Source organism: Anopheles marshallii, chromosome 3 (genome assembly GCF_943734725.1).
Source record: "Anopheles marshallii chromosome 3, idAnoMarsDA_429_01, whole genome shotgun sequence".
Lineage (NCBI taxonomy): Eukaryota > Metazoa > Arthropoda > Insecta > Diptera > Culicidae > Anopheles > Anopheles marshallii.
In genome coordinates, this window is record NC_071327.1 from 24,352,336 (window position 1) to 24,367,414 (window position 15,079).

Below are 15,079 nucleotides of genomic sequence, written 5' to 3' on the forward strand. Positions count from 1 at the left end.
ACCGAAAACCGAAAACCCCATCGGCCACCCGGCGGCTAACCGGCCGGTTAGGTTGAGGGAAAGTTGTTTTTTTTTTCCTCGTTGCATTTCGTGATCGTGTTGTGGCCGCTCTATTATTTGAACCTGGTGCCTATCGCTCGAAATGGGTGATGGGAGGGAAAGGGTTTTCCTTTTTTTTTGGCGCATAGGTATGAGAGCTGTATTTGCCTAATTTTCATTCCCTTTTACTGATGGCACCGGATTTGGCTAAGCGGATATCAAGGTTGAAAAGCCGTTTTTTTCTCTCTCGCGTCTATCACTTCGTCAAACGAAATTAAATTGCAATCGCGAACCAAAATTCACTAACACACACACACACACGTGATCAACAATCGCACAGGTGAAATGATATTCCCAATCACACACATCTGCCACGGTCACGATCGCGCGCGCCCCGGCGTAAGTGATGTTAATGTACGAACGGAATGGAAGAAGCGACCGAAGAGACCTACAATTTGCCTTCCCAGGGCGCGAAACATAATGTGGTGAAAATAAGATGGGGTGAATCGAAATAACAAGAAGCAAGCACACCCGGCCCGATCCCAAAAACCGATCGCGCCTTCACTCGCGAGCTTTTGTGGGCCTTCTTGTGCAGATCGTAGCGCGAAACGCGATGGAAAACCTGCTGTTTGCCAGCGTGCGATGAAAATCGTTCATGCACAGGCACATACACAGCCACAGCGCATTGTCATTGTGTTAGCTTTCCTTCCAGCTGAACTCAAACACCAACTACACCGCGCTACATGGAATGTGAATCTGTTTTTGGCCACGGTTGCAGCAGAAAACGGCGATACCGCAGAATGTGTGCCACGCGTATGGAGATGTGGAGAAAACCAGCAAAATAAAAGAAATCCCTTCTGCATCTGCCGTGAAGAATCGTCGTTTGATCGATCATCTTCCCCCGGTTGTAGGCCGGTTGATGAGCAACCCTCCCGCAAGGAATGCAGCCGGTGAGAGCTGGTTGCTGCTGCTGCTGCTGTGTAGCAGGGTGTTGCTATTGTTTAAAGTAGATTAAACCATCTAATCTCGGGCGAAGCTCTACCTGTTCTGCATGTCAGCCAGCCGGCGGAGGGAGTGAAAACCTTCACCCATTGTGACGAATTTGCATAAATCTGTCCCTTCGTGTGGTGTTTTGCTCCTCCAGTTTTAATTGCCAACGGGTCACAGTCATGCTTCGATGCGAATGAACTGTTTGTACTCACTTTTGTCTCACTGGTTTTCACAGTATGTCAGTGCAGCAGCAGGTGAATGGAGGGCGAATGCAACGATCGCACGTTGTTTCATCGTACCGTTTTCCATGAGTTTACGGCCGGCGTTCCACAAGTGTTTGTGTTGCCATGTTGTGCGCGTTTTAGATGTGAACGCCCGTTTTCGCCATTGTGCAATTTGTGAATCTCTAATTTTTGTGCTTAATATAACGATTACCGTTTAGTTTTACATTGGTGAAATTTATGTTCTGTTGGGACAGTAAAAAGCATCAGATAAATTATTACAGTGATGGTCAGTGTAATAAGATCATTAGCAAACACACGACATAGTTTAAATGCATTGAAATATGATTCAAACAATTTCCACACAAAGCGTACATTTTCGATTAATGATACAAACTCTCAACAATTCTACTAAGGATAATCATTTTTCCTTGGCGTAACAACAAACCATCCTTCCATTTCTGGCTTATTAGGCTAGCTACGTGGTATGTAGCTGTATAGTCTATCATTGCTACGAAAGGTTGGTCTGGATGGGTTTTTGGACCGCTCATGTCGTGTGAAGACTGTTCAAATTGCAGCTTTCAAAAGCAATAAATATGTTTTACCTAGAATACTATGGTCTCAAATATTAGTCAAATCAAGTCAAGCCTTCCTTTATTTTGGTGACGATAGGAATTTATTTCCTCAGTGGGCTCTCTACCTGTCAATTGTTTAATCAATTGTTTTAGGTTTCGCTCGAAATCACTTGAGATAAAACATTCTGATTGTTTATTACAACTTGAAACTATTTCAACAATAGCTTCGTAACATCTAAATCCACAGTAGGAATGTGTGAGGTGGGCATCATCAACACCTCCCAAACTTTATTGAAATATTTCAATACAAATAGCCGTCACTCGAATTCTTTAGTACCTTTGAACAAATATAAGGAACATTATATATTGTTCATGGCCGTTAGATTTTATGAATTCGCAAGATAACTTATTTGAAATTGAGATAGAAAACCACCACTAAATCCCATCCGAATCGATGCCCTATACACAGCACTGAATATCCCGCCACGGGTAAATAGAAATCAAGGAGATCCAGGACCAAACCTCCGAGTTCGTGGTGCAAATACCAATCAAATCAAAAGCATACACTCGAAGTTTACCAAATATTGTAAAGTTTTATAAGCTAGAGCCTTTTCCTAACTTCGTTCCGATATTTCTTAAGAAGAACCATTCAAATCGAGTCCAGCTCTGTAATTGTTAAAATAGTACTAATTAAAACATCGACGCTTTAATAGCTCCGTGTTCAAACTAAACTCCCCGGGAATCAACGGTTTACAACTTAATAGCATACCTTTTAGAACGACCAGCGCGGGTAAACTTCAACAATCATTGATGTTAATTCAAAGCCATAATTTTCAGACCTTGCCAAGACTTTCTAAAAATTAATAAAATTACCACCTGCTAACTTCGCTTCGGCGGTCCCACCACACTGTGCCAGTAAATTCTCATGCGCGATTTTGCAACATTTAATTCTTACCCAGACACCGCGAGTGGGTGCTGATGTCACCGAATGATTATCTCCCGGACCAACACAATTCCCATGCGCATTCGCGTTGCTGCCGGCGCAATTACATACCGAAACAATTCTACCTTTATCCAACAGCTGCCCCTGAAAGCTGGTCACTGAAACTGCGCCGTACCGTTCCACAACGGGACGCACCAGCAAGATGGTGCTGGCAAAAATCAATGCAGTGACAATGACGATAATTAACAGCCCGCAAAACAGTGCGTCGCACCGAGCGGAGTAAATGTCTCGAACGCCGTCAATTTGCTGGCACCGGTTCCATTACCCTTGCGCGGCTGGCACCGGATACGGATCTTCCTTGCATTCTGCCAATGGCGAACGGATCACCGTAACGGATATGTGTAACGCTCCAGATAGAGTCACGATCATGACAAGCGCTTCTGCGCGCTGGTTTAATCGATAGAACAAATGCGCTGCAACGGAAATTGTCAGCGCGTTAAGTTCTCAACATTGCAGAACAGTATTTAGACGGAAATTGGTGAAAGCGTATTAATATTTTACATCTTATCGCAAAGACGTAACTAGTTATTCAAGAATTTCTTATTCTAGTACGAAGAACAAACATGTTAAATGCTTATTGATAAAACAAACATGTTACGCTTCATTTCAGTTAAAGCATTGCAATTCAGTGACCATCTTCATTAACCTGCTGCTATTTTGTACCACTGAAACATTAGACCAATGTAAACGGTGACCCATTATGGGTCAAATACATCACCTCAACGTATATTTTGACTTTAGCTAGAGCTAGTGGTAATGTCTTATCCAATTTTATCCTTCCCTCGCGTGGCTTATCTATGTAAGCCTTCGCAAAAAAACAACCATCGTTCACCAAAAGTCGGTGGAACGTCTCAAACTACAGCTACATTGCGTAACCGTTTAACAGCCCCGCATGGAAGGTGAATTAATTCACTTACGCCCGCACGAGCTGGTTTCAGCACGCTCTTCGTCCATCGTTTGGCCCAACACGTCACGGCAGTGATTTCACGTGGAAAGCGGACCGCCTTCCATGCGAAACCCGATCGCGCCACACACATTCGGTCAGCTGAATCGATTTATCATTCCAACACATTACGCTTTCGGTCCAAACGCCATTTGTCGCGTAAAGTCTGACGGAGGCACTGGTCCTCCTACGATCGGTGTGGCTCCGTAAACGGCCATCTCCGCGGGGGTTTGGAAAATTAAAGGGAAGAAGTCAACATGAGATGGTTGATGATGTTGTAAGTTGTAGCAGCTGTCAATAAATGTGCAATTTCATCGGACACTTCCAAACGGTCACCTAGTTAGGAACGATTAGTAGCTGGTGTGAGTGAATGAATCGACTGGACGGTATTGAAGATGTACTTTTTGAATTGATAAGTTTATGAGCAAGTTGCCTTATTTTTTAAAGTTTTTTGCTTATACTTCCCAACATGTTGATATTTTATAAATGTTTTTTATGATTCTTGACAAGATGTTCCTCATATTTTGATAGGAGATGTACTTTTTGGTCAGAAATACGTCGCCGAAAGAGATGTTTTAGAGGTGTTTTAAATAAACTTTAAAAAATATATCTTCACAGTTTATTATAAAATCATAACATGTCATTCAACGCTCGGTTCAGAAATGGAAGAACTACATTCTCGCAGGCTCTTACTAGCGTGATTGAGTTTCGTTCTCGTGCACTGCAGAGGAATGCAATCCGCGACACGACACATATGGAACGGAGGGCTGCATTTTTCCGGTTTCCTCGCTTGCGCGATCATGTGTCCATCGATTAAGGGACTGTGCCTGTTCCTGCACATTGCCGGGTTTTAGTTGCACGAAACCAAACCCGATTCCTTACGGTCAGTTGGTGTTCCTTTGGTCATAACCTGCATGTAAGCGTGGTTTACTATACCTCTTCTACCCAACGCTATTCAATTTTCAGTAAATTAGCCCTCGAGCACCTCGCCATTTGGCCCAAAGAGTGCGAGAGCAGTGCACGGTGCAGCGCAGCATAAAGCATGACGATGGTGCGCTCGTACTGCGTTGCTCACGTTTGATGAATTAGTGATATTGAAAAAAAAAACGAGTTTCTGTACGAGTGTCTGCAGGCGGTAGGTAGTTTATTTTCCCCAGTCCAACGATACAACCGATCGATACGCGAATTTCGCAGACCATGTGAAGGTTAACCTCTACTGCAAGAACGTGCCCAGCGTACAGGTACATGGACAGGTTTTTCCGACACACTAGCGATGCCGGGCATTGAGGTGAAGTCTACGAATCGATTTTTAAGAATGAACGGTCGAGTACTTCCACATATGAAGGTGGCCCCAAACCGTACGAAATGGTAATACGATTCGCAGGAGTGTCAATGGATGTTAATTAAACGGTAAATAAGGGTGGATGATTTTCTCGCACACTCCCCACCGCCCAAACCGGGGCGGAGTTTGGTCGGTGACCAGCACTCCCCGTAGTTAAACCGCAGAAAATGAAAAAAAAACACGCCATAGTATCGTGTTTCCGTTTCGACTGATGGAGTTTCTGGGAAGGTAAACCGATCATTTGCATACCCATTTGTTGACGGGTCAAAACAACCGCATGGCCACGCCATACCTGTTACAGAAGGTGTAAATGATAAGTTCCATCCGTAGTTCGATGGGGACGTGAAGATATGCTAATAACGTGAAGGATTAGGATGTAAACAAAATAATCTTGTGACACGACGAAGCGACTCAAAAGACGTCAAATGCATGCACAGGACTAACTGAAGATATATTTCTATCCATTTAGGGATGTTAAGGCTAGGTTAAACTGATGTTGAATAATTGACAGGCTATTTTTTTATAACACAGTATTAGATAGCAAAACTATATAGCAGATTAATTTAAGAGTAAAATTGGCATTCAATCGCTTGGGAATAGTTTCAAATGTACAATAAAAATTGTCGATCGTCGGATTTTAACATGCAAAACATATTTACGACGTTGGTTCGTATCTAAGTTTTATGAAGCTCAAATAATCTCACAGTTTAAAATATTGTACGATCAGAGTATTGTTTGAGATTCTTTTTGAATTATAACAACTATTAATAATAACTGTCCGAACACTGTTAATACCCCAATATACAGATGCATTGATTAGCAAAATTTCTGACCTATATGATCAACTCTTGAAGTTCTTCAGAACTTCTCGCATCTCGAATGCTTCAACTCAGAACACCAATTATCTCAATACATAACAACACTTTAAAAGTTTTATTAAAATAATCTCTTTTAGAAGATTACAATACTACAATATGTTTCCCTGATCACTTGATGAGATCACTTGCCATTTTCTTGAGTTCTAGAATTGTTGCACTAGAGTCTCATGCCATGGTTCTTCTAAGGCTCCCAAGATTTAGACGTCTCCAAGAAAGATCAATATGTCTGGGTCTTATGATAGATCTTTGGATGCTGTTCAGAGGACCGGATGAAGAAATTTGGTGTACATTCATTGTAAACGTGCTTCTGTTCCGTGATCTTTCGAATATCGTGACTGCTGAGAGTAAATAAAATGGAAATCGTTAGCCACATTATTCTACGCATGGTCTATGTTTCGTCGTTATTGAATTTTTCGCCCTAGGAACGCATGATCACTAATACTTATTGCTACATGCGAGACAAAGATCTAGGTGACTTTCAATTTCAAATTCCATTGAAGATACGAAAATTAATGATATTACTTTCGGAGAATGTATAAAAATCTAGATAAAGTGTAGATTCAATTGAATTAAGATCTTTTTCTCATTAATGTCTATAGTGACAACAAAACAGACCGTAACTGATACCCTAATCATTCTGTTACAGGAGCCTTTGCAGATAAACTTCTATACATATCAACGATAAAGCCCCACAAACGGGAACGATTTTGATAAGCATAGCAAAGCATTACGTCTCCACCATTAAGCCCGTTTAGCTCAAGCGTTCGAAGTGAAACAGACACGATCGGTATCTGTTCCGCGCACGACAACCATGGGCACAATTGCATTTATGGTATTCTGTGCACCACAAAACTCCGTTACTTGCACCATTTTTTAGACTTCTTATTCCGGGTGGGAGGGGGGTGAAGGCGAAGAACGATGCAAAAGGTAACAAAACAGGTGCTGCATATCATACTGTATGCATTTAATAGTGCACGCAGAGCAAAACGAAAAAAAACCCACGAGGCGAAACACTGTAACGCACCTTCTTTTTTTTTTTGTTCGTCCAAATGTGGATCACCGTTTGTTTTCAAAGCTGGGTGATGATTCCGTTCCGTAACAACATCGTTCATTCTTTTGCGTCTTGTATGCGCTCGATTCTTCTGTGTGCCGTTCTCTGCGAACTCTAGCTGGCTGTGGCTGAAATTTTCACACCACCATCGCACCACCTCAAGCCATTGATAACGATGCGCGATTGCCTTTTATTGGAATGAGCTAATGGAAGGAGGAAAATAAAAAAAACCACCGCGAATGCAGTGAACCGTTTCCTGCTTTCTACGATGGCAACTCGACATCACATATACGGAGGAAGAAAAAAAAATAGGTAGATCGAACACGAGACCCAGAAGAAGAACTTGCTCGCGCGTATGGAACAAAACCTGCTCCACGAGCGTCCCGCGCATAGCTGGCAGCATTGAGATCATGCCAGCATGCACACCGACAAACGTGTGCTCTCGAGAAAAACTGGTTCCTCTGGTAGCTGGTGCTGCAGTGCTGGTCTGCACTGGAGAACATAAACATACACACATACAACCATTACGGAGGTGTACGTGTGTGTGTGTGTGTGTGCCCTTCCATCGAGGATCGCAGCCGACCGCCGGTGGATCGCAACCGACACGGCCTAACGAACCTGTGTATGACGTGCTGATGGCCGACGATTCTTGAAGGGCCTTCATGTTCCTAATGACCGAAACAATTGACCGACGCATGGTAAGCGCATCCGAGCAAGTGTATTCTACACGGTGCTAGCGGTGTTGCGTGACGACGACAACGATGGTGGTAGAAAAAGCAACTTCAAAAAAAAAAAGGCATAAATATTATGTACAGGAAGAGACCCCAAAAAGAAGCCCGGCACGATGAGGTTGGGGTGAGGCCGAGTATAAAGCGAGAAAATGCAAGAAATCCAAGCGCTCAGAAACACAGGAACCCTTGGAAGACAAAAAAAAATGGCACCCTGGCTTGCTATCTTGCAGGGTCGATCTATATACGTCCGCCACTGGGATGGTTGGGTACCGCTTACAAAGTTTCCCACCAAATGTTCCCGCAAGGCATAGGGTTCTGGCGAGGCACTGAACCAGTTTGTTGTCCCTAATGGACACACCCCTTACAGTTGGAGGACTTGCGGGATACGAAGCAGTTGGGCAGAGCTGGATGGAAGTGATCTCACGTCCCAAAGTTTCCCCCGAAGGAAGTGCTTTTATGACAGATTTTAATATCAACCTGAAGTCCTCATTAATGTGCGGTATCTACCTGTACAGCAGGATGGGTTTGTATTTTCGGGGTACTTCGGTTGGATTGCAGTTACTGGACCGGAACCGGAACGGTGACTGTAGTGATCTCACCACCCCTGGAGACGCACTGGAATAGCCGCAACTTCCAACGCCACGGTAGCACTATTGTAGTACGTTATCTATTTTCTCACACAGCTCGGCAATAAAGCGTAATGGAAGTACACTTCCACTCGAGAAATAGCACACGATTTTTGCACGAATTAAGCACCACTTTTTGCAGGAACTGCACACCGAACAGATTATTATTATTATTTCACTATACTGCGCACTATTCCATTTGTGGAGGTCGCATACGCATTCACACTATGCGAGTCCTGCAGTACAATACAAGACGGAAGAAAAGCCAACCAAGCTACTAGGATTTACAATTTATATGTTCACCCCCTTTGCACGTGGCTACTTGAAACGTGAACACACCCGAGTACAGATAACGATGCACACCGATGCGTTTTGATCGATTCACTCTGACCGCGACGCGTATGCCACGTTAAGCCACCTGGAGGATCAACGTCGTCTCGAGGTAGGAACCGTAGCCACTTTACACTTCTTACTCAAAAGATTCGTATTCGCAGTACCGAAAGCAATGGCTCTGATGGCTCCGTATTTTTCCGTTGATCACTTTTTCACTGGATGCTGACAGAATGCACACCACCAACGAATATACACAAAAAAAAAAACTAAATACAAAATTTTCAATGCGGCATTAGCGGAGGTCTTCACAACTGGGGTGATTCCGTGCAAGGCTCGCACACAAATAGCACCGGTTTTCGTTTTGTAAACTTGTTGAGCCAGTCAATTCTACGCAACGCATCGTGACGGGGACGGAGTGGTACCGTAGTGTTGGTGTGCTCGATGCCACGACCGCAACTATGGGTTGCAGATGTAGGCGAACGGCCAGAAGGCTACTTTAGAATTATTATTTGCAAAATTCAATAAAAAATACCATAGTTTAAATGGATAATGCACTGGCAAACACATAAAAAATGCTTCATAAAAATTCGAAAATGAAATAATTTTTTGAGAAAAAACGAAATTTGTAAAAATAAATCGCATTCATTGCATACAAAAATACAGCCTAAAATATTTAAACACAAACACAAAATATGAACACGTTTCAAATAAAGTATTATTAGTATTATACTACTCTTTTATTGCATTTCACAGGCCATTAATAAATTAATTCACCTAAACACTGACGACTTCAACAAAAATGAGAGAATAAGATGATTATAAGTAAATATTTGTTTGTTTTTTACAACAAAAATTATAATATTAATCAAAAATAAACAAAGCAAAAATTTAACTCCGAACTCCGAAACTCCGATGAACTAACAAATAATTAAGTCACTCACAAATCATAATATATAGCTACAATGGAATTGAAACCAAACCAAACAGTGCCAAATTGGAATCATGTAAGTTGTAATTAAATAAAAATACGATGTGGTAGATTCTCGAGGACCTAGAAACAAGCAGCGCCGTTTGTTCTAATAGTTTCATATTATGCTGTAAGGGGCAGCTTGCTCTTGTAGATTGTTAGCTAGACATTCTCGGAGTTATTCTTTTCACAGATTTAACTTAATAAATCATTAGACTTGACGAAGAACTATGCTATTGCATGCTATTGATTGAAAAGTACAGAGTAAAAAAAAAGAAAAAATACGTCATTTTCCTAGATGTCCATTTACTAGTTGCGAATTAGATTAAAGTAGACTTGAATTATTACGTCATAGCTCATCTCTGTATCATCTAAAAATTAAAAGGAATGTATTTTTAATATCTGATCCTTCTACTTAAAGTTAAAGGTTGTTCTAACGTTTTTGCAAATTTAGATATACAAAAGATTATTAGGGGCACACAACGGCTTAAGCATTCCAATCAAAATTATCGATTGCAGACTTTTGATTGTTTTTTAATACCGTTCTAATAAACACCGTTTTATTTTGTTGAAAATTCATCAAGAATAATGTTTATGTTTTCCCATTGTTACCACTCACACCTATTGTTCAACGTTGTTTTCACGCACACACATGAATGAAACTTGTTGCCTTTCGAACGCACTAACACATACCGCACTACGCACACCTGGCTTACCGAACATCAAAACACGTCGCTCCAGCATAGGGAAAGGTAGCATTGCGGTAGTTTGCGCGAAACCCTTTTGCACGGACGTTCTGAAATGACGATTAAGTTGTAATGCAATAACATTACTGATTCAATAGTTTATTTGTTGTAGATGGTAATGGTAAAGGAATCGTGAAGCAATATACAGATGTTTGCATATCTTTTTACATGTTTATTTATGTTATTACTCCCTGCCAGCATACAACAAGTTGGAAAAGATAAAATGAACAACAGACAGGTGAGCACAACTATAGCTGAAAATTTTGTAAAATAATAAGATTTATATTCCTGTTGGAATACTGGAATATAAACTTCTAAAATTCCTCTCCACTGTAGAATAAATTCCATTCCACCGTTCCCATAATGATCGCAATTGCGAAAGATTCCTTTTACCTTTTTGCCCGGCTAATTGTGTGCCACTGCCGATGCATATCGAGCAAATCCTACCAAACCTATCTCCCGGCAAAGCATTATCTACGCCATTCCATCATTCTGCGAAAACCCAGACCCCAAATGATGATGGATGGTGATATTGGATGGCGTGCTGCAGCAGTTTTAACGCATCCATCCACCCGCTACCGTGTACAGGCGCAAGATGATACTTCGATAAGGAAAGCGTTGTGGGAAGTAAAGGGCCCCGGGAAGGAATGTCCCGGTGACGTGCCAGATAGCACTTTTGGTCCAACCCCTTCGATTTGGCGTAACGTTACAGGAAGCACCTTTACAGAAAGCACAGCCCATTTCACGATTTTACAGATATTTTCTTATCAGGCGATGGGGTGTTGGGTCTTTGTCGTCTTAGAAAAAAATTGGTGGGGTTTTGAGTGTTGTATTTTGTTTTTATTTTCAATAAAAACAAAACGATTGCTATTAGCAGTCAGGTTAAGATAAAATGTGATCGATAATGTAAGGGTGAGTGAAATTTTTTTATCATCTTATTACAATGGCGCCTTTTTCTTTATCAGTATTTTTAACTTGGAAGTATAAAATGAATCGAATTATGAGAGATATTGATATTTTATTTATTTTGCTGGCTAGAACGAGCATAATAAGTCTAAAATTAGAAGATGTTCTCTAATTGATTGCATTATTCAAAAAGGAGTTCATTATCATGATCGGTATACTTCATAAGAAATATAATATTCCGTCGAAATAGGAACTCTCGCTTGTATTACACTACTTTCAAAATTCAAAACCATTTTGTTTGTATTTAAATGAAATACACTAGTGTGATTTAGGAGTTTGCCATCAAAAATACATTAAACTCTTACTTTACACCAGATTCGCCCAGCGCATAACTTTTTCAACACGGGCGAGCTGTTTGTAACCGTTTAGGTGCGTTTAAACCCAATTTCCTTCCCTCGGGTGCAATAAAACAAATCATTGAAATAGAAATAGAACACCGAAAACCTCCATCCCATCCACCTTTCAACCTTTACGTAACCATTGCATTGCACTTTCTCCTTCATCATGTCGCTACTGATTATGGTCACCCTTCTTAATGCGTTAGGCTGATGTCCCAAAACGGGGGTGGAAGGCGGTCTCACCACCGGAATGGGACATACACAACTGGGCATTAAAACACCGACACTCTTATCTTGCCACCCTGTAGGGTTGGCCGGGTCTCTGCGGGGTTCAAAGAGGTGGCCAGGTCTTCTCCGCCCAGTGCACCGTGACGAAAACAATCGAAGTGCGTTGCGTTCCGAAGGAAAATGGTCCAATGACAGGGCCATAAATTGCCTACACCGTTGCCGGCATATTGATGCGTTGGCCAGCGGGTGCAACAAAACCGACGACGCGTGCAGTACCGCACGCGAATCATCCGGACACGTCCGCAAAGATCGATGTGTCTCAATGCGCGGACGTTGGACTTCTGAAGCCGGGGGAGGTTTTAATATCCCAGAATCTATGCTACCGGTACGTTCGTTACGGCAAGGCGAAAATTGGACACTCCGACGTCGAGGGAATGGGTATTTCTTTTAATGGCGAAAGGTATTTATGTCGCTCTGGATGTAGGTGTTTCGAAACAAAAGACTCCAATCGCAAGGGTCACAGAAATAGCCAAGAATCGGTTTGTTTAAAAGCAAACAGACGTTTGTCTTCTCGATTGCGTTCTAACACCCAACGGTGTATGAAAAAGTGGTTCGAACTCGTTTGACGGTATGCTAATTTATGTGGAATTTGAGCTGGCAAGTAATTAAGTTGGCATCTTCGTTTTGCTTTCTTGCGTCTCCAACCGTTCTTCATTTGGTGATGTGCTGCGGCTCTGTCCCGATTGTTGTGCAATGTATGTTTATGCTGCAGCGATCAGTTTTATGCTACACACGGCGAAAAAGGCATTTGTTGTCGACACGGTCGGCTTGGGTATTATGCTGAAGAGCGCTTTCCTCACCATCTTCATTGTCCCGTTCTGCCCGAAGTGTGTTGCTTTTCGAACCATTTCTCCCATCCACCTTCAAGAAGTTTTCCACACACACAGAAGAAAAAAAAACACTGCTCCAGCTCTCGCGGTCCGTTATTTGATACCGGCACCGGGGCCACGAAACAATTATTGCTGCATATTTTCGCAAGCCTTTCCGCGGGCGCTAAGATGTGCTGCGGCATGTTGTGGCCCCGGTTCTGGGCCGCTTCTGCCACATTCACATCGGCACCGGGGCGCAACAGGTGAAATGACGTGCTGAAATTTTTGAAGCATTTTCAACGCCTTTGCTACTGATTCCCGATGTACATGACAGGCGGATTTGCTTCTTCCCAACTGCCGTTGATTTTGATGAGCATAAAACAGCGTCCGAAATGGTTTTCGTTGTAGCTTCCTTCTTTTTTTTGTTCTTACTCGATTTGTTTACTTTATTTTCCTGCTTTTCTTTCTTTGCTAAATTCTGGCGTAGGTCGGATAAAGGGGCAATCATAATTGGCATAAATAGCGGAACTGAACAGTTTAGAATGGATCTTACTGTCTTAAAAATTGTTCTGTCTTTAATTGCTCAAATTTCAACAATTTGATAGTTGTTTATGATACATTAAATGAATAGTTTACAACGACTCTGGAATTTAATCGTTTTAATCACATGAATTTTCATTGCTCATTTTTCATTCGTCTGGAAAGATTTACAATATTATAAGAATTTAAATTATACAACCTTTACAATCAAATAGACTTTTTTTTATTCTCCAATTTACAACATTCGATTTTCGAATCTGAACTGACACGCTTAATTTGTATTTTCCCCCTTAGTGATTAGCGCGCCATCTGTACGCATTATAGCAGATACAGTGACCGACACAATAACGGCTGTTCCCAATTGTATATAACATTTGTTATTTGCAAGAAAAAGAAACGGAAAAGAATAAAGAATTTTACGGCGAAAAAATCTTAAAATATATTTTCTAAGTAATATGTTACATGATATTGAAACTAATCCTTGAAGCTTTTCCTCGTTATTTGTCGTTATAAGTTCAGATTTAACATTAAAAAAGACGGTAAATCTTCAATTCGTTTCTAAGATTTTAAACTTGCTTTGTATTTGTGCAAAGAAACATTAAAGGACTTTAGCATGAACTTTAACATATAAACATAATGAGCAGTCATTATTTCAAACAACAATTTTACAGAATTTTAACAATAATGTTTAATAACAATAACAATAATTCGTACAACAAATTAAAGGAAAAGTGTAAAATGAATAGAATAATTTAGTTTAAAAATTGTTCAAAAATAAATTCTAAGTTCATCGAAATCATCAAACATTCATGATTTAGATATTTGGCAAATATAATCGTGATCAATATCATATAACAGAATGAAAGAATTGGGAAAAAATATCATTAAGTACAATTTGTTAAAGGCCACGTGTTAGTTACGTTAGTTACTTAGCAGTTGGGTTAAATTGCCAAACATTTTGTATGCAAAGCACAGATTAGTTGAAACTATCTAATTTTATGATACGAACAGTTCGAAACATTACACTAGGGTATGCTAAAGATGTTTCTGCATACTTATGACCGGTATGCATGCATACGATATGCTGTATTTTCGTATCCCAAGTTTCTTTCTTTCTTTAGCTCCAGCCGACAATAACGACAACACGGCACCGGTTTTCCTTTTTCGTACAAATAGTTTATTTTCCGTTTGTGTTATTTTGTTGTTGTGATATGTAAAGTTCGTGTACTTGTAACCGTTTTAAGTGATGATGTTGTCACACGTTTCGCTACGCTCGTTCCTAATCATATTCCTCTAAAACTGAAACACGATCCCTCACCATTCAGTACTATCCGCGTGATGTGAAATGTATTTACACGACCGAAAACCAAAAAAATTGGGAATGATTATGATACGTTTCTTGCTACGGGTGGCTTCTGTGTATATAGAATGCATATCTCGACCGTCCCACCGACTGGGGCGTACTGTTTGTGCAAAACGGTGATGAATGTGCGTTGCGTTTTTGTTCGAAACTGCTTTAGAACAGTCGCTTGCGTTGAATTTCAAACCGGACTGAACGGTAAGCCTATTAAATAATAACCTTCCCAACCCGCTAACGAAATTCCACCCATATCGACGGGCAAAAAACTAACTACCGAAAATCAACAAACCACTAACAACATGTCGAATGTGATTCGCATTCGCACGAACTAAG